Below are 10,082 nucleotides of genomic sequence, written 5' to 3' on the forward strand. Positions count from 1 at the left end.
TTTAAGGGCTGGCAGTGGAGGTGAGGGTCTCTCATTGGAGAGCCCTGCCTGAGTCCTTCCAAAGGTAAGCACTTTTTCTTCCTTTGTTTCTGTGTCCCTAGTTGCTGCGTTTGGGTTTGTTCCCATTTGGTTCAGCTGAGGATTGTGCCACCCTGCTATTATTGCTGTACTTTCCGTCGCGTTACACTAGACTGATGCAGTGTTCTTCTAAGACCTACTGCAGAGCAGTAGTCCTAAAACCCAACTGAATTTGTTTATCTTTTCAACACATGGATTGGAGGGGAAAAAAAAAAAAAAAAAAAAAAAAACACCACTTTACTCCACTTCCAGTGTTCTAGAAAATATATTCTAGCTTGATCAATGAAAGGCGAATGCAATGTAGTCACAAAACAGGTAAAGTCTTTGTAAAATCCAGTTGCTATCAAAAGCAAACCAAGTATATACTCCCAAAAATGTATAAATTTATCTTTTCAGCATACTTTTTAATTAAATTTCAACTTCTAAAATTATTGTAAGGCATCAAAGTGTAGACTGGAGCATCATTTTGCAAGCAGTTATGTATAAGTCAGAGCTCTTCAGTGGAGTCAATTACTCCATTCAGCCAGATCGGATCTTGAAATCAGGTCATGCACATCTCATAGACTCTGAAGCTGCAGAATGTAATGCATTCAGAATTCAAAACATCAGTATCAGGAAACTGCATATCACTATTCACTGATATTGATATCTGCCTCAAAGATTCAATAAATAAAGACTGCAAAACTTCCTGAAGATATTAGGGAAAAGATGTTGTAAGTTAAAAATTTATCTTTTCGTTAAGATGTTCAAAGTGCGCAACAAAGAATATTCCCATGTGACAAATGGGATCTTTTGTTATGTCCAAAAAGTAGTTAAGTGTCAGTTCTCAAATTAGATATGTACCATACTGATTTAAAAAAAAATAAAATACCAACAAATTAATCTAAATTAGACTTGATGCATTTTTTGAGAAGCCAGTATCAGTAAACTAGTCACAGATATCACCTGGACAATGAGCTCTACTAGTTAGGGGATTAAGGCAGAATTGAATCACTCTCCTTGTGGGGAAAAAAAACAGCCTCTAAAAACACAGATTGCTGTTTGCTACTAATGGGTGCCTTGAGTAGCATTACGGCAAATTGCTTTCCTTGATGGCATAAACTGAATACACAGAAAATATGAATGCTTAGTTAAAATGCTAGTACATCAAAAGTCACTAAAGGAAAATAAGTGTTTTCCAGAGAAGGGCATTGTGTGATCATAATTGAACTATTTCAGTTTTAGTGAACTTGTGCGATTTAAAATGGGAAGCACGACCAGATTTTTTTTACTGTCATGATGATTGTGAAGCCATTCTGCAGCAGTGCAAAATGAATGCTAACTATGACTAACTCACAATGGCAGGAATACATTAACTGCTGGCTGCTGGGCTCTAGAATCCAGTGTGGACCTCAGAGGAAGTCTAGCCAGCTTCAGTCTGTGCCCCAACTTGGGCTCCCAGATACAGTATCTGCTTATAGCAACAGGTTACGCCTCTTCCTATTGGCATCACCTTGCTTAGCCTGTCTTATACTAAAACATCTTAGCCTGTCTTACAGTAAAATATCTCTGCACCATGAAATTCTATAGGGGCAATGCAGAACTACAAGATGGTAATATTTATCAGTCAATTATAAGTGGCTGAACTTTTTCAATGGAACAAGTTAACTCAAAGGAGTTGCAGAACATATTTTAGTAGAGTAGATCTATAATGCAGGTCTCTATTTTATAACTGCTGAAGTTGAATATTATCTCTTCCAGACACAAACCCATCTAATAAGGCTGAACTTCCTCAGCAACACCACTGAGTATGCATAGCAAGACAGCAGTGTCATATTGTGTAAAATATAGCAGAGGAAGATTCTTGTGAAGAATACAGCCCCTTCACACACCCAAAACAAACAAACAAAAAAAACAACAAAAAAAAAAACAAACAAACAAACGAAAAAGGCACAGTATGGCTAAGATTGGAAGGGACCTTATAGATAACAAGTTCCAACCCTCTGTCATGGTCTGGTTGCCACCCACGAGATCAGACCACCCAGAACCTCAGTTCAGTCAGAGTGGCCTTGAGTTCCCCTGGAGCTGGGCATCCATGTAGCTCCTGCTGCTCAACTTCATGCCAGAAATAGCTCACCTACAAATGTCTGTATTAAGTTGGTGCTTAACCAAAGATGAGGAAATCCCATCTTTCATTGAAGGGGAACCTGTTGTGATTTTCTTTAGATTAATGGTAAATAAGTTCCAGGTAGAAACATTCACACAGTTTACTGTGAAGTGAGCAATCTATGGTAATTTGTTCTCCTATAGTAACTTGTTTGTGTATCGCAGACCTGAGTTCAACTAGAGCAGTGACTGACAAATGAGGAATCAGAAGTACAGCGCTTGTCTTGCTGCACTGACAGATCTGTAATGAAACAGATTTCAGTCTCACACAAGCCTGACCCACACAGGAATTATTTATGGATATAAATATGTTAATATCAGCATCAGTGACATGTACCCACACATTTGTAAAAACACAAAATAGATACAGTTACACTAGCATTAAAATGTGTTACAGAAGTATAGTTTAATTTCCTTTTGCGGTCCCAGTGAGGAAAAAACTGCACCAGATACAGCACAATCATAAAATCATCTTTTAAAAAGACGTTTACAGGGGTTTACGTTTGGATTTGTGTTGCAGGACATGGTTTAGCGAGAACTATTGGTGATAGGTGGACAGTTGGACTGGATGATCTGGAATGGCTTTTCCAACCTCTGTGATTGTGTGAGTGAAGTTAAAGGCAGCAGTCAATATTATAGTTAAATAATATTCAGTAAAATTCCTTCAAGATTGTCCTTTAAATAAATATAGCCATATTCTACAGCGCTCTTCTCCAGGCGGCTTTCCTTAGACCCGCTCCCAGGAGCTCAGCCGCAGACACGAGGCGGGAAGCTCGAGGAGGCGCACAGGATGGAGGCGCCACCTGGCGGCCAAGCTCCGAACGCGCAGCCCGGGGATGGGCGCCCGTCAGCCGAGCGCACGGGGTGAGCTGAGAGCGACCCCGTCAGTGCTGGGATTTTATGCCTTCCAATACTTAGAATAGAAGCATAAAAAAACTCTTTTTTCTTTTTTAAGAACATAAGTACTAAGGCAACGTGTGTATGCAAAAACCCCACAAGAACTTTTACTTTAAGGGAATTCAATTCTAACTACGCATAACTTACGCATTACTAAAAAGTACCCAATTTAATTTGGGTGGCCATATGAAAACAGCCCTTTTTGTATAAGTGAATATAACTTACATCTTCACAAAGTAAAGGATATAAAACTAAGTATAGGTGACAGCTGTTCTAATAATTATGGTGGGAATGTGGGCACAAAGAAGGGACCTGACTGCAGCATTTCCAGGCAGATCGCATGCAGTTGTAGTGTTTCCAAACCAAGTTTCTGGGTTTGGGTACTTTATCAATTCACAATAGGATCAGACAAGCTGCACTGCCACGCTGTAAGAGAAAAACTAAGATGAAGCTGCAAAGTGAACCATTTGTTATTGCAAGAAGAATCTGTTTGCAAACAAAATATTCAAGAAATGTGAAGTATTTAATCATTAGCTTTCCCAACTAGACAACACTTACAGGACTAATAGAACAAAAAACTATTCAGAAAATTAAGATAGACATCAGATGGTTATCACTTGTCTGCTCACAGTCTAGTCAGATAAAAGCAGTTTACATTCTTAACATTAAAATGATCCACGCTGCTTTTAATGCGCACCTTTAGCAAAATGCTTGCACTAATACACTTACACAGCACCTAACCACTGCTTTCAATAAGCACCAAGCCTCACCTGCCTGTGTATGCACTAAATGTTGGATACAACATTCATGCTTTAAAAAAATACCAACCTATTGAAACCTGCTTGTTTCTCATCATTACCATTACTGGAGCATGTATCAAAGCATTTCTCTAGCTAGCAAGAGAAAAGCTGAACTAGAGACACTCAGAATTAAAAAGCCTAAGCCATGGTTTTACACTGATGCTCACTCCTCAACAGTTTGAGCACCTCATCTTTGCAAGAGGATTTGTCCAGAAGACCTGAAGTCTGCAAATCCCATATCGGCTTCCATTTATGTAATATCTTGTCAGAGACTCAACAAGAGACAGCAAAAGCTAAAAGCATGACAGTCTGACTTAAAAAGTAAAGCCATCAGATGGAGATGGCTGTGATAACTTGCACTCCTCAGACTGGATGAAAAGGAAACGCAGCGCGCACTGCTAATACTGAATTACATATATGACCATGCCTCTGCCCATGGGAACATTTAACAATTTGGGTTCTATCAGAAACAGGAAAACAAAAGAAACACAGCTTGTACTGGACTTGTGTAAGTACATTGTTAAAAGTGCCTCTGGCAGTACGTTATTTATTTGAGATTATTATAGAGCACGGATAAAATCTAATACAGCTTTCATCGCTGCCTGCTGTCATACATAGATAACTGGTTACTGTGCTGCTGTGACAAAAAAGCTTCAGATGCAAAGACTGTGCTACACTTCAGTGCTACAGAAATGCCAGACAGTGCTGTGACTGCTAACTGAACTGCAACTCAAACTGAGAAAACATCTAACTATGCAGCTCAAACTGCAAAGATTGACAGCTCGTACCCTTTCCTGAACAAAACCTACGTGTTACAACTAATGGGGAAAAGAAAACCCAGCACCTGCTGACAGAGCTGCTTTTTATTTGAGAGGTACCCCTTAAAAGTATGACTATTGGATTATGGTCACATTTTGGGTTTCTGGAAACCTGCTCTGACACCCTGTGTAAATGAGTGCGACTTGAAAACAAAACCTAGCAGTAGGGTTTGGGTCTGACATGCCTACCACAGCACAAGCCTTATCTGCATTGCAGCCTGTAATGCTGTGATGAAACAACTGCTATGAAATCATAAAACAAAAGATGGTTTGTAGCAGAGCACTGGGTCACATGGGATGAGTGCTGAAGCAGCAGGACTGTAGCAGTCAGAGTGACAGCTATTGCTTAACCTCAATTTCCTTCCCTTTGTTTGTTAAGAAAATGAACAACTGAAAAATTATCTTCTGCCTTACATCACTGCAGTCCTGTTAGGTTGGTTTTGACAGCATTCCTCTCCCTTTGGAATAGACAGCAATGTAGGATATTTAAGATATTAGTATGGTGGCTTGTTTTAGCTCAGGGAAAGCACAATCTGAGAGTTTGGTTCAGTATTATTTATACCTTGCATACACAGCTGTTACATCAGGGACTGAGACCTTATCTTTGCATCCAGAAAACACAAATCTGCCTGATCCACAGAAACACAAACAACTTTGCTCTTTCCAAGGCGATAGTCAATTACCAAAGACTGGCCACTAACCTTTCACACTGTCTGAGTGTCCATAGTGCTTTTCTTCAGCTTTTACTACTGTTTAACTCTGTGTCAATCCTGACTAGCATTAACAGAAAGCAAATGTGGCATTTTCCACTTGCCAGTGCTGGAGTAACAGATGGTTCTGATGACTGGTAAAGCTATTCAATAACAGTCTGTGCAACCTTACGAATACCCTATGCTGAAACATTTCCTAGATGTGTTCCAACCCTGTGGTTATCAATGATAAGGTAATACTGTGTAATAGCAATTAAAAGTGAAAACAAAATGGTATTTCTGTTCACTAATATCATGGAAATTTCAAAACGTAGCCTGAAGTAGCCTGAAATTTTAAATTGGCTATGAGGCTGATATCCCCTAGAGGAGAAGAAAAATTGTGTTGTTTCAAGACTGTATTCAGCGCAAATTCAACTGCTTGCTGAATCCGATCTTTGAAATGCTTTGACAGATAGGTTTAATGAAAAGCAGAGAAAATTGAATAAGTTTATCTGAGGCCTCAGAATTCAAAACAGGGGAAAAAAAGAACATTAATACCAATATTCAGCTATAGCGGAAAGTGTGGTAAACTGATTTAAAAAGAAGAAATGATATGCTCTAAACTTGGAACACCTGAGAGGATACAAATTGCTGCATTTTACTTCTGTGTCTCCAAGGCCTGCCCTTTTGCCACTGATCTTAATGGAAGTGGAATCATGCCCAAACTGTGACTATGGCCTCCTGAACATAAAATGTGAAGAACTAAGTGTTAATAAATCAGAAGTACTAGAGGGTCAGTCAAGATCCTTCTCAGTAAGTGATTACATAAGTGACACAGAGATAGCACTTACCTAATGAATCAATTTACCCAAAGCAGCAGTAGAACAAGAGGGTAAGAACTTGTGTCTCTATATTATGCACAACAGTTCCATTGAGTCTCATTAATAACCTGAATTTTGTCAGTGTTCCTTGTTTATAGAAACCTTTCTTCACATTATTACCACAAGTATCCTACCACGATTAATCCCTTGCATTTTCTGTTTTAAATCAGTCTGCTTAAATTAGAAGCTGCTAAAAATATTGATGGTTATCCTGCTACTGATGTAAGGAAGGAGTGTTTTTTTGCTCCTTTAGTACCTTTTAAACAAGGGCTGATCCCTTCTATTCAAACTTGACAATACAAGCTGACATAGGTGCCTTGTTCAGATGAGTTCATACAAAAACATCTAAGCCCACATACTGAAGTTTGGCAGAATTTTAGGCTGAAAGGCAGGTAAAAAAGACGTCGTGTGGTATTATTTCAGGTGACTTCAAATACAGAACTCCCAGTCCCCTCTTTAATGTACTGCAGTATCTGTTTGCTTTATGGGCACTACACAATGATCCTATTTGAAGCAATAGCTATTTTTTGAACTCTGTTTATGCACTATCAGATGGAATTAATATGGAGAGGATGGGATTATTTTTTTCTAATATGAACGCTGCACTCTTAACAGTTCTGTTGAGAGCTCTGATTCCTTTACTAGTATCTTAGTTCCTTATTATCTTCTATTATCTTATTAGTCTCCATACACGAGTCAGGTTTGTATCCCAGGGAGCATGTTTCCAAGATGTCATATCCCCTGACTTGTAACAAAATGAAGCAGTACAATATAGGATGCTTCTAAGTCAGATCTATAGTGGGCTTTGTCTCACAGCTCTGTCACCTCCACGTTAATAACACATTTTCTTTATACCTGCTGTGTTCCATCAATCTTTACCATCTTCCAAGTTAAGGCTGCAATGAGTTTTACTTCAATTCACTGCACTGCAACTATTAACTCCTGGCAATGAACGAGACTTCACATTAATTTTGTATGTGAAATAGGTACTTTGCAGTCCTATAGAGTTGACCTAAATATATAAAAGCTGTTCTGCATTCAGAAAGAAAGGACCTAGTAAGAATAATATAGTGATTTCAGTTACAAAATAACTCACAGAATACTTGGAGAATAAATAAGCAATTCATAATGCTACCTTAAGATAATAAAATTAGTCCAGCTCAGACATGCTTGCAAACTGGGAGAAAGAAATGCAGTGAGCCTGGGAGGTGCTAAATATCCCCGTGGAGAAAACAAGCGATGGTTGATGGAGAAACAAAGCAGAATTTACATAGCAATGGTAGCGTCCCGGGTAGAACCATCGAGGCGCAGAAACACTGAACCCTCTGGACAGCGCGGCTGACTGTAACAAGCAACTTCACACAGTATCTATTACACCAGGTTTGGGCCTAGCTAAGGACCTGTTAGATATTCACCTGAATACAAATTTCCAAGCATACCAGACGAGCTGCATAGATGTGGCTCTACTCCAGACCCCTAAGCCTTACCTGAGACAAGAAGAAATTGAATTGGTGTTTCTTTGTTAGCCTTCCCCCTTTCTTTTTTTTTTGTTTGTTTAAAAAACAAAAAAACACATTTGGTGCACTGAGGCTAAATAATAGGTCCTCACAACCAGTACTCCAAAATGCTTTGATCCTTTCCTTTGGAATATCAATAACGTGCAATTTTCTACCTTGAAATGGTCTATCCTGCTCCCAGAAAACATTTTACTCACATACAAATTCAGCAATAACTTCACAGTCAAAAGGATCTAAGCTGAGATATCTGTAAAGTGAACAGACCGGTTATCCTGAGAAGCAAGAGCCCACTAGGGACTAGCTGCTTCCTTTGGACAACAGTTGTATCTTCATAAGCATCTCCATTATAGATTCAGCGTTTCTCCCTAATTCTCCTATAGCAAATATGTGGAAAAATCCACTAGTAGATTTTTATTTTTGGTTTTGTTGTTTTGTTTTGTTTTAGTTTTACAGCATAAATTGTGTCCGAATGCAATTGTTTCAACTACCAGCACTCAGCAGGTTGTACAGAACACTTTTTTTTTTTTTTTTTAACACGAAAAAAAAATCTTTTTAATGCTTTGTGCTGAGGCTTTCCTGAGATTTCGGAGTAGCTTTGCAAATACAAGGAACGTGTCCTGTAATGCCATGTTACCAGTTCCTTCATTCTACACCTCATTACACATACATACCCACACTTCACAGAACCACCCCTTGTGCTTCTAACAAGAAGGCAGCTGTAGGATGGTACCAGACGCTGCACTGTATTCCTTCTTGTACAGCTTTATTCTAGCTTCTTAAGGAAGCAAGGCCTACATTGCATTCCATTGCTATGTAGCCATTTCCTCACACGCCTCACATCATTCCTCCTCCTCTTCCCTAATCATGGACTTAAAGACACCAAATAATGGCAGGTGAATAAATCCAAGACTGTGCACTTCCTCCAAGCTAAAGAAAATGCTAGAACTTTTTTTCTGGCCCAGGAGAAAACAGCTGTAGTGGCCAGCACATAAGAGAAAACTGCAGTATTATTGCACAGCTAAGCAGGCAGGATATGAGCAGGGCAAGGAGGAATGGTGGAACAGGGCAATAATCACAAGCAGCAGTTTCCTCTGCTCTGTTACTCTCTAAGAAAATGCGTAGCTTACTTCTTTTTTTTTTTTTTCCCCAGAAGGATCTCTCTCAGAAAGCTGGCAATAAAAATAGCCATAGAATAGCATAAAGAACTCAAACTGGAGATTACTGTTTTATTTAGTGTCTTTGTATTGACTGTCTTCTTAGAGACAGCCCATGGTTTCACCGGCTTTATATCTAACTGAAACAGTGTCTGGTACAAGATATATAGCAAAAAATGTGAAAGGAAAACACAGACATGATAATATTTTCTCTGTATACACACTGAATTCCCAACAATTTGTGGAGCATTTTTTCTTGATTCAAAACTGGTACCATTATGTCTAGCAATTGTGAGAAACATTCTCATCCTTAATACACGGAACTGTTTGTTTGGGTCTTATTTCATTGCTCCTCTTCTTCTGCAAGATCAGCCTTGGCTTATAGCCCATGTCTCTTTACTTGCACTTTAGTTTTTCTGTTATTACAACTTCCTAAGAGAAACTAACATCAAGCTAATTTTGTCCTTTCCCCACTATTTTCTTGATTAATTCTTTCACATACTTTCCTTGCTATCTTTGATACCCCTGTGGCACTCATCTCTCAGCAGGACCTTGTTGAGGTTTTTCAAGGAAAAATATATGTGTATTGTTCGTCCCCCACTACATACGTGCTCTAACGGGGTATCTTTCCCCAGCACTTCTTACAGGGTTCCATCCTGTTCCAAACACCTCACCTCCCTAAAAATCACAAATAACACTCTAAAATCTTAAATTCTTAATTGTCTTCTACATTCTGAAGGGTTTTAAGCATTATTCCACGATCATTATAACAGTATAACAAAAATAAAGCAAAAAGAAAGCCTGAAGTGGAAGCAAAAGTCTAAACTCACCCATAACAGCTGACACTGCGCCCCTTTCCTTGCTTCAGGCATCTGTTATATGTATTTCCATTGAGCTCAGCTTTTTCTAATTTCCAGTGTCTTTCTGTCTTTGCTCCCTTGCAGTAAAAGCAACAATAGTTGAAATAATCTCCTTGTCATCCTTTTGTTTGTTTATGTCCTTCAAACTGTAAACGCTGCAGGGCAATGTAATCCTTCCCACTGTTCTGTCCAATGAAGCACGCAGGGTTCCTAATCCCCAAGTGCACATTTGTATCAAGGGAA

The sequence above is a fragment of the Centrocercus urophasianus genome, unplaced genomic scaffold, assembly GCF_019232065.1.
Source record: "Centrocercus urophasianus isolate 14NV4802_14NV808 unplaced genomic scaffold, USGS_Curo_1.0 seq_19, whole genome shotgun sequence".
Taxonomy (NCBI): Eukaryota; Metazoa; Chordata; class Aves; order Galliformes; family Phasianidae; genus Centrocercus; species Centrocercus urophasianus.